This window comes from Tupaia chinensis, unplaced genomic scaffold, assembly GCF_000334495.1.
Source record: "Tupaia chinensis unplaced genomic scaffold, TupChi_1.0 Scaffold000140_1, whole genome shotgun sequence".
In the NCBI taxonomy this organism is placed as follows: domain Eukaryota; kingdom Metazoa; phylum Chordata; class Mammalia; order Scandentia; family Tupaiidae; genus Tupaia; species Tupaia belangeri.
The window spans coordinates 6,783,811-6,792,235 of record NW_006159610.1 but is presented as its reverse complement, the minus strand read 5'-3'; the positions used below and the strand labels follow the sequence as shown (position 1 = coordinate 6,792,235).

Genomic DNA, 8,425 nt, shown 5'->3' with positions numbered 1-8,425 from the left:
CATGAGTTTAAGCCACCGGGTCCAGGACTCGAACCACGGTCAACTACGTGGGAGTCCAGCGACATAGCCATTACGCTAACTGCTGGTCCCCCATGAATAAATATTTTAAAGTGAAAATTTGGAGTCAAAAAATTTTTAGAAGAAATCAGCTGACATTTTAAAAAAATAATCTCAGAATAGAGAGACTTTTCTGATTGTGACTGATAATTTCAACTATTTACATTTCAACATGGCAGAAATACAGTATTAGTCAAAAGACAAAATGACAGAACTGGAAAAAAACTGGAATACATTTCACAGAGGATGAATTTCTGTAGCCTATAAAGAATGTTCTTTTAGGGGCCCGCAGATGGCATAATGGTTACATTGTTGGACTTGCATAGTTGACTGCAGTTTGAATCCCGGACCTAATGACTTAAAACTCATGCCAGGTATGTGTGCATGTATGCCGAAGAACCTGAGAGGAGAATGGAGAAGGGATTTTCACGTGGCCATACCCCCAGGGGGCGATTTCTCACTTTCTGCTCTGTGTCTCTCTCTTTCTGGTGAGCGCATACACCCTATAGCAAAGAACTTCTCCAATTAAAAAAAAAAAAAAGGTACTGGGACCAGCAGTTAGCATAATGGCTATGTCCCTGGACTCTCATGTAGTTGACCACGGTTTGAGTCCCGGACCCAGTGGCTTAAACTCATGCCAGACACGTGTGTGTGCATGCCCAAGATCCTGAGAGGAGAATGGAGGAGAAGGGATTGTGGTGTGGCCATCCCCCCTGGGGGGTGATTTCTTGCTTTCTGTCTCTCTGTCTCTCTATCTCTCTCTGTCTTCTGGCGAGCGCATGCACCCTATAGTATAAACCTCTCCAAAAAAAAGATAGATATTTCTCTGTGTGTGTGTTTATAATATCATGAATATACAAGGGTTCTTCAAAAAGTTCTTAGGAAATGTATATTATGAAAAAACTATGCACGAGTTTCAAACTTTTTTGTACCAGAATAAATTTGTGCTTTAATTCTGTCTTTCCATGAACTTTTTGATGTCTCCCCATATATCACAACACTGAGAACTGATCTGGGGACACTGTGTGCTCCAGTTTTAGAAACAGGAGACTTGGGGGCCAGCAGATGCCATGGTGGTTGGTGCATTGGACTCCCACATGGCTGACCATGGTTTGAGTCCCGGACTGGCAGCTTGCTTTCTCACTACCCGCCCCCCATGACTGTAGCAAGTTAAAAATAATAATAAAATAAATAATTCTAAAAAAGAAGAAAGAAAGATAGGAGACCCACCAGTTAAACTGCAGTGACAGCCCATTCGTGCTTATTCTGTCTTGGAGCTGACACTGTTGGCTGAGTATTAGCATCTTTCAAAATTTTTAAATTCATGGGGCCAGCAGGTGGGGTGGTGGTTAAAGCGACTGAATTCCCACATGGCCAACTGCAATTTGAGTCCTGGACTTGGTGGCTTGCTTTCTCACTTTCCCTCTCTTTCTCTGCCTCTCTGATGGGAAAACAATAATAATAAATAAAATTAAATAATGATTAACAATTTTTAAAGTTTTTTTATTCAGGACTTCTGAACAAACAAAACATTTAATAGACACACAAATGAAAAGTCGTGTGTTGATGTTAGTGGGTATGGTGATATCTGACTTGACTAATATTTATGCTGAGAAAACACATGCATGCTGTAAAGATGTACAGTGATAAAATGTAAATTTTTAAAATGTGGGACCAGCAGATTGGCATAATGGTTACATCGCTGGATTCCCACATAATCAACTGTGGTTCGAGTCCCAGACCTGGCAGCTTAAAACACGCCAGGCACGTGTGTGTGCTCAAAATCCCAAGAGGAGAATACAGGAGAAGGGGTCATCTTCCCGGGAGAGGGGGTGATTTCTCTCTTTCTCTCTCTCTCTCTCTGTCTGTCTCTGGCATGTACACGCACTCTATAGCAAAATCTCTCTCAAGAAAAAAAAAGAAAAAGCAGGGGGAAAAAAATGAAGGCTTCCTGACCATTCACGAACAGCATACAATGTAATTTTTCCTTTTGCACACATCCCTTTAATCACTACTGACTTCAAGATACATAAGATTTCCTCCCTCTGGGAAGGCCTGTCTTGCCCTTTCCAGTCAATGTCCTCCCAGAGGTAACCCCCGATTCTGACTTCTTACCCCACAGATTAGCTTTGCCTGTTCATGAACGTGGTACATGGAATCATGGAATATGTACGTAGGGATATCATGTCCAGCTTCTTTCTCTCAACACTACTGAAATTCATCCATATCATTGCATATTACCAGTCATTTACTTTTTCTTGCTGTGTAGAATGTCATTCATGAACATACCACAAACTTGTTTATACTGTGAACTTTCCGATGGGCATATAATATTCAGGTTTTACACTTAGAAAGTGTAACAATTTTCTGATTTCAAATATTTCTTTAAAATTTGCTGTAGGGTGTTTGTGCTTGCTAAAGAGAGATAGAAAAAGAGTGGGAAAGTGAGAAAACACCCCTGCCGGGAGATGACCATATTGCAATCCCTTCATTCTCCTTTTGAGATTTTGGGCACATGTGCACCCATGCTGGTGGGTCTTTCAAGCCATTGGGTCTGAGACTCAAACTGCACAGTGGGCTATGTGGGATCCTGTTGCCTTTTCTTAAGAAAAAAAAAAAAATATATATATATATATACACACATACACACATACATACATATACCATGGTAGCATGGTTTTTGTTTTTTGGTTATATCAATTTCACTTTAATGACATTGTGTTTAGAAACTCTTGGCATGGGTTTTATTTTAGAGACTTTATGGAAGACAGTCTCAGGCCTCTTGGTTAAGAGCACAGACTGGGAACAGGAGGCCTGGGTCAGAATTCCAGCTGTGCAGCTTCCCAGCTCTGTGCTCTAACACTGTTTACTAGACAGGTGCTAAGGCCTTGGCCCAGTGATGTAAGCACTCTGTGTTTTAATTTCCCCATCTGCAAAACGGAATTAATAGTATACATACTTTTTTAAGGTGTTGGAATTGAGTTCATACAAACGTGACGTGCTTAGAACTGGTGCATGGTGAACAGCTATGAAACTGATGTTTTCTTTGTGGCCTACTGTACAGTCAATTCTATTGCATTTTCCAAGGGTCCTTGAAAGGGAAGTTGATTCTTTGTTTTCAAGGTATAAGCTCTATTAACCATCTATTCCTTATTGTTTCTGATATTTAGATTACTGAGAAGCTTTACTTACATTTTCTTCCCTTGAACTATCACGACTATCATCTTCTATTACTGTTTTTGCAGCTCCTATTATTTTTGTTTTTTGAATATTCATACTGTTCTTTGTTCCATATGCATAACTGTTATATCTTCATTGAGAAATGGACCCTTTATCATTCAAAGTGTGTTTCTTTGACTTGCTTAATGAATCTGACCTGGATTCAACCTTGTTTGATTGTGACACCTGCTCTCTTTTTATTTGCATTTGCCTCACTGAACCATTGCCCATCTTTTTATTGTCAACATTTATGCATCATTTTGTTCTAAGTAGGAGTAAACAGCACAGAATTAGACTGTGCTTTGTGATCCAATCTGCCAATCTTTTTCTTTTAATAGGGGAGTTAAGTCCATTTACATGTTCGACAGAGGTATGTTTGAGCATAGATCTCTCCCATTATTTTACTTAAACCATTTACAAAATATTCCCTAAAGTTATGTATGTATTTTGTGTGTGTGTGTGTTGGAGAGATGTTTTTGTTTTAGAGAGATTTTTTGCTATAGGCCACGTGCACTTGCCGGGGAGAGAGAGAGAGAGACAGACAGAGAGAAAGCAAGAAATTACCCCCCCGGGGTTACCTCTGATAATTTGGAATGTTTATATTGTTTTAAAGAGATAATTCGATAATGCCCTTAATCTTCAACTTACCTGGGAATTGTCTATAATTCCATACTATAATTCCAATGATAATAATTAATGTATGTTCTCTTTTTCTACACTTTCTAGCTTGGTAATGTAAATTTCACTTATATACCTACTAACTGATTTACCTTTAAATGTCTTAGATATCTCTGTTACCTTTTTGTCAGAATAAAATATTTGGTTATAGCTTTATTTTCCCCCAATTCCCATTTATTTTTGGCTCTTGGGACAATGTCATCTTTTCAATATGAAAAAAAGCAGCAAGTTCAACACAAAAGAGGTGTTAGGTTTGATTTGGGAGCGGTGGCGAAGTCAGAGGCAGCAAAGGTGAAAATACCAGAGTCAGGCCTTGGAGTTTAATAAAACCAGCATAATTTATTCTGCAAAAAGGGTCTCGGGTGAGGTCCCTCGGTCTGGTCAGAGGCCCAGGGAATCACACCCAGGGTGGGTGCTGCTCGATCTTAAAGGGTCATTGTCCAATAGGTGCTCGCCATGGATTCTTGTCTAGCCAATGAAGTTCGTTGTTTCTGTTCAATTTTGGTGGGTGCGCCAAGTGCTGAAGGGCAGGAAAGTTGGTTGGTGATGGCGGGCCAGGTGTGGACAACAGGAACGAACGTTCCTGCTGGCGGGAATGTTTCCGCCATGTCTCTATTCCCTTCCCTCAGACCTTACAGGAGTAATCTGAAGTGTAGCACAAAACCAAGGGTGGGAGGGAAAAGAGCAGAAGAGATGAGATGTTGCAAAAAAGACGGAGAGTGTCCTGCCCCTCCCCTCTGGGCAATGGCTCAAGACATTCGGGGAAGGATGCCCCTTTCCATGTAAGTCAGGCATGCTACTCCTTAGTGGGTAAGAAAAGGGGGGCATGGGGAAGGCAATTCAGGAGTTTTAGGAACCAAAACTTGTCTGGTTTTGTCCTTTTAAGCTCTGATCAGGGAAAAGGGAGAAATTCAATGTGTGTGGGTGTAGAGAGGACGCCATAGAGTGGGGCAGAGCCTTCTGAGGGAAACAGAGCTCAGGATGGAGCTTGGAGGGAGAATGAAATGGAGATAATAACTGTTAATTCCTCCCATGAAGCTGAGAGATGGAGCATGGAAATCCTTGAAATTGTGACTTTTTTTTTTTTTTTTGAGATGTTTTTGCCGTAGGGTGCATGCTCTCACCAGATAGACAGAGAGACAGGGAGACAGAAAGCAAGAAATCACCCCCCAGGGGGGATGATCATGCCACAATCCCTTCTCCATTCTCTTCTTGGGATCTTGGGCACGCATGCACATGTGCCCAGCGTGAATTTAAGCCACTGGGTCCAGGACTCAAACTGCGGTCGGCTACATGGGAGTCCAGAGACAGAGCCATTATGCTACCTGCTGGTCCAGAAACTGTGACTCTTTATTTTATTTATTTATTTATTTTTTTTGAGAGATTTTTGCTATAGGGTGCGTGTGCTCGCCAGAAAGACAGAGACAGAGAGACAGAAAGCGAAGAAGTGAAAGTGTGAGAAGGGCACCATGTTGATGGCCAGCTTGCAAAGGTCAGCATTGAGTTGGCCTGGGAAGTGGAGGGAGGCGGTGACCCTGCTCATGGTGGCTGAGACAAGGTGGTTCAGCTTGCCATAGGTTGGTGTGGTCAGCTTGAGGGTGTGAAAACAGATGTCGTAAAGAGCCTGGTTGTCCATGCAATAGGTCGTATCTATATTTTCTACCAACTGATGGATGGAGAGGGTGGCATTGTAGGGCTCAACCACAGTGTCAGACACCTTGGGTGAGGGTACCACACTGAATGTGTTCATGATGTGGTCAGGGTAGTCTTCTGAGATCTTGCTGATGAGGAGGGTGCCCATTCCAGAGCCGGTACCCCCATCCAGTGAGTGGGTCAGCTGGAAGCCCTGCAGCAGTCACAGCTCTCAGCCTCCTTAGGCACTACATCCAGGACCAAGTCAACCAGCTCAGCCCCTTCTGTATAGTGGCCCTTGGCCCAGATGTTGCCTGCCCCAGACTGGCCAAAAACAAAGTTGTGTGGACTGAAGATCTGGCCAAAAGGACCTGAGCAAATAGACTCCATGGTCCCAAGTTATAGATCCACCAGGATGGCACGAGGAACTTATTTGTCACCTGTGGTTTCATTGTAGTACACGGAAATGTGGTCCAGCTCCAGGTCGCTGTCCCCATGGTAGGTACCGATGGGGTTGATGCCATGTTCATCACTGATCACTTCCCAAAACTTAGCACCGATCTGGTTGTCACACTGACTGGCCTGGATGTCCACGGTTTCCCTCATGGTTAAAATTTTATGTTTTTGCTCACCTTGAGGTCTGTACAGGGCAAGAAGACATATAATTTTTTCTTTCTGCTGGCCTTAGGCTGAAAGGACGGAATGTGCCCGGGACGCTGAAGCAGCAAGGTCTGAACAAGGAGGCAGCAAGTTTCTGAGAGCTATAGCTTTTTGAAAAAAAATATAATTTTACATTCATTCACTGTACATCATCACAGCATACAAAATGAGATTTCCCATCCAGAATACATTGTATATTGGCTTAATCAATAATATTACTATACATGTTATCATCAACAAAGAAAGAAAGAAACTTTCTTGTTTCTTACATATTTTGCATTTTTTCCCAATTGATTCCCTTCTCACTGTCTTCCATTTCCCACCCTCCTTTGACACTGTCTTTGGTATCTACAGTTGCTTTCCATGACTCTTTTTTTTTTTCCCAAGTTTTATTGATGTACAAAACATTTTAATTAAATACTTTCAATACCAAGTTCAACTGATATATACATGTCTGTGAACACATGTCTGACTTTAGGCATAAAACTCAGTGAGTAGAATGAACATACTATAAAGTAGCACCTAGCTGAGGCTATATAACTTACTGTGGTTATTAAATAGGTATTTTTTAATTTCAAGAAAAGCAGTTTTAGCTTTAATAAATTAAGATCACAAAATGGTAAGAGAAATTGCTTAAGACTTAAAGCCAGGAAAAAGGTTAGGATTCTATTCAAATAGTAGGTAGATGAACCTATCAACAGTTCAAGAAAAGACAAAAAAACCTTAAATCTGGAAAACAAACCATAGGAGTAAACCAGCCATATTCTAGTCAAAAGTCAGAAATTCTATTTCACCAGTTCAGTCTCATGTGATTAATCTCTCTTCTGTTGTGGCCCGACCCTTCTGTTTAAATTCCAGAAGTTAACATTCAATTCTAAACTTGTCCCTATCATTAAGTTGGCCATTTTCTTGGTTGTTTTTTGTACTCTTATTTCTGTGTGTCTGTCTTTAGTTTTCCTGGTACAGCACTCCCTTCAGTACTTCTTGGAGAGCTGGACTGGTGTTGGTAAATTCTTTCAGGTTTTGTTTATCTGAGAACTTTTTGTCTTTTCTCCCCACATGAAGGGTTATCCTTCAGATTCTTGGTTGAAATTATTTTTCACTCAATGCTTTGAATATATTTTCCCATTCTTTCTTGCTCACATTGTTTTCAATGAAAGGTCCGCTGTTAGCCTGATGGGATATTCTTTGTAAGTAACTTGACGTTTCTCTCTTGTCAATTTTAGAATCTTGTCTTTGTGGTTTTGGTCAATCCGGCTATGATATACCTTGAAGAAGATCTTTTTGGGTTGATTATAGGTGGGGTCCTTTGTATTTCTTGGGTCTGGATATTTGAGTGCCTCTTTAGGTTTCGAAAGTTTTCTTCACCTTCTGGGATACCGATTTTCCGGATATTTGGATGTTTAATGGTATCTAATATTTCTTGTATATTATTTTCAGTTCATTGGGTTAATTTGTCTTTTTGGTGAATTTTTCTAGGACAAAGGTCTGTCTTCTACATCAGAGACACATATCTCAGCATGTGTCTTCAGCATGATCTAATCTGCTTTCAATATTTTCAAGGGAGGTTTTGATTTCCTATATTATAGACTTCACCTCTTAACAGTTCCATCCGATTCTTTTTTTATGGTGTGGATTTCCTCTTTCAACTCATGTGAGAACTTCCACACCTCCTGGAACTCGTTGACTCTTTTCTCCTGCATCCTCTGGAGTTTGTGGTCTCTTTTCTCTTGGATCTCTGTTAGCTTTGTCACTACGAATAGTCTAAATTCTTTATCTGACATTTCCACAAGTTTCATTGTACTATCTGTGCACGAGGAATTGTTCTTTTCCCTTGAGGGAAAGTTATTTTCTTGTTTTCTCATATTTATTGTGCCTCTGTGATGGTTTCTGGTCATCTGATGAATTATACGTTTCTTCTGAATTTCTTGAAGTTAAATCTGAGTGTTCAGAGGCATGGAGGAGGATGTGATCTACAATCTCTCTGCAGTTCTGTTTTTCTCTCTTTGTGCAGCAGATTCAGTGGGAATTGAGGATTATTTGACCCTAATAGTAGACAGATGTTAGGCTACTGTGCACCTAGACCTGTCTAGACAATCAGTGTGTGGAGGCTGTGCAGCAGTTATAAAGATAAAAGAAAAAGGAAGAGAAAAAGAAAACAAAGAAAGAGAATAAGGAA

General features: G+C 40.7%; 1 pseudogene; it reads right to left on the bottom strand.

The window, feature by feature from the left end:
• LOC102478093 (tubulin beta-7 chain-like) overlaps nucleotides 1–6,349 on the bottom strand; it is an 11,572-nt pseudogene extending 5,223 nt beyond the window's left edge.
• Nucleotides 6,350–8,425: the final 2,076 nt, after the last annotated feature.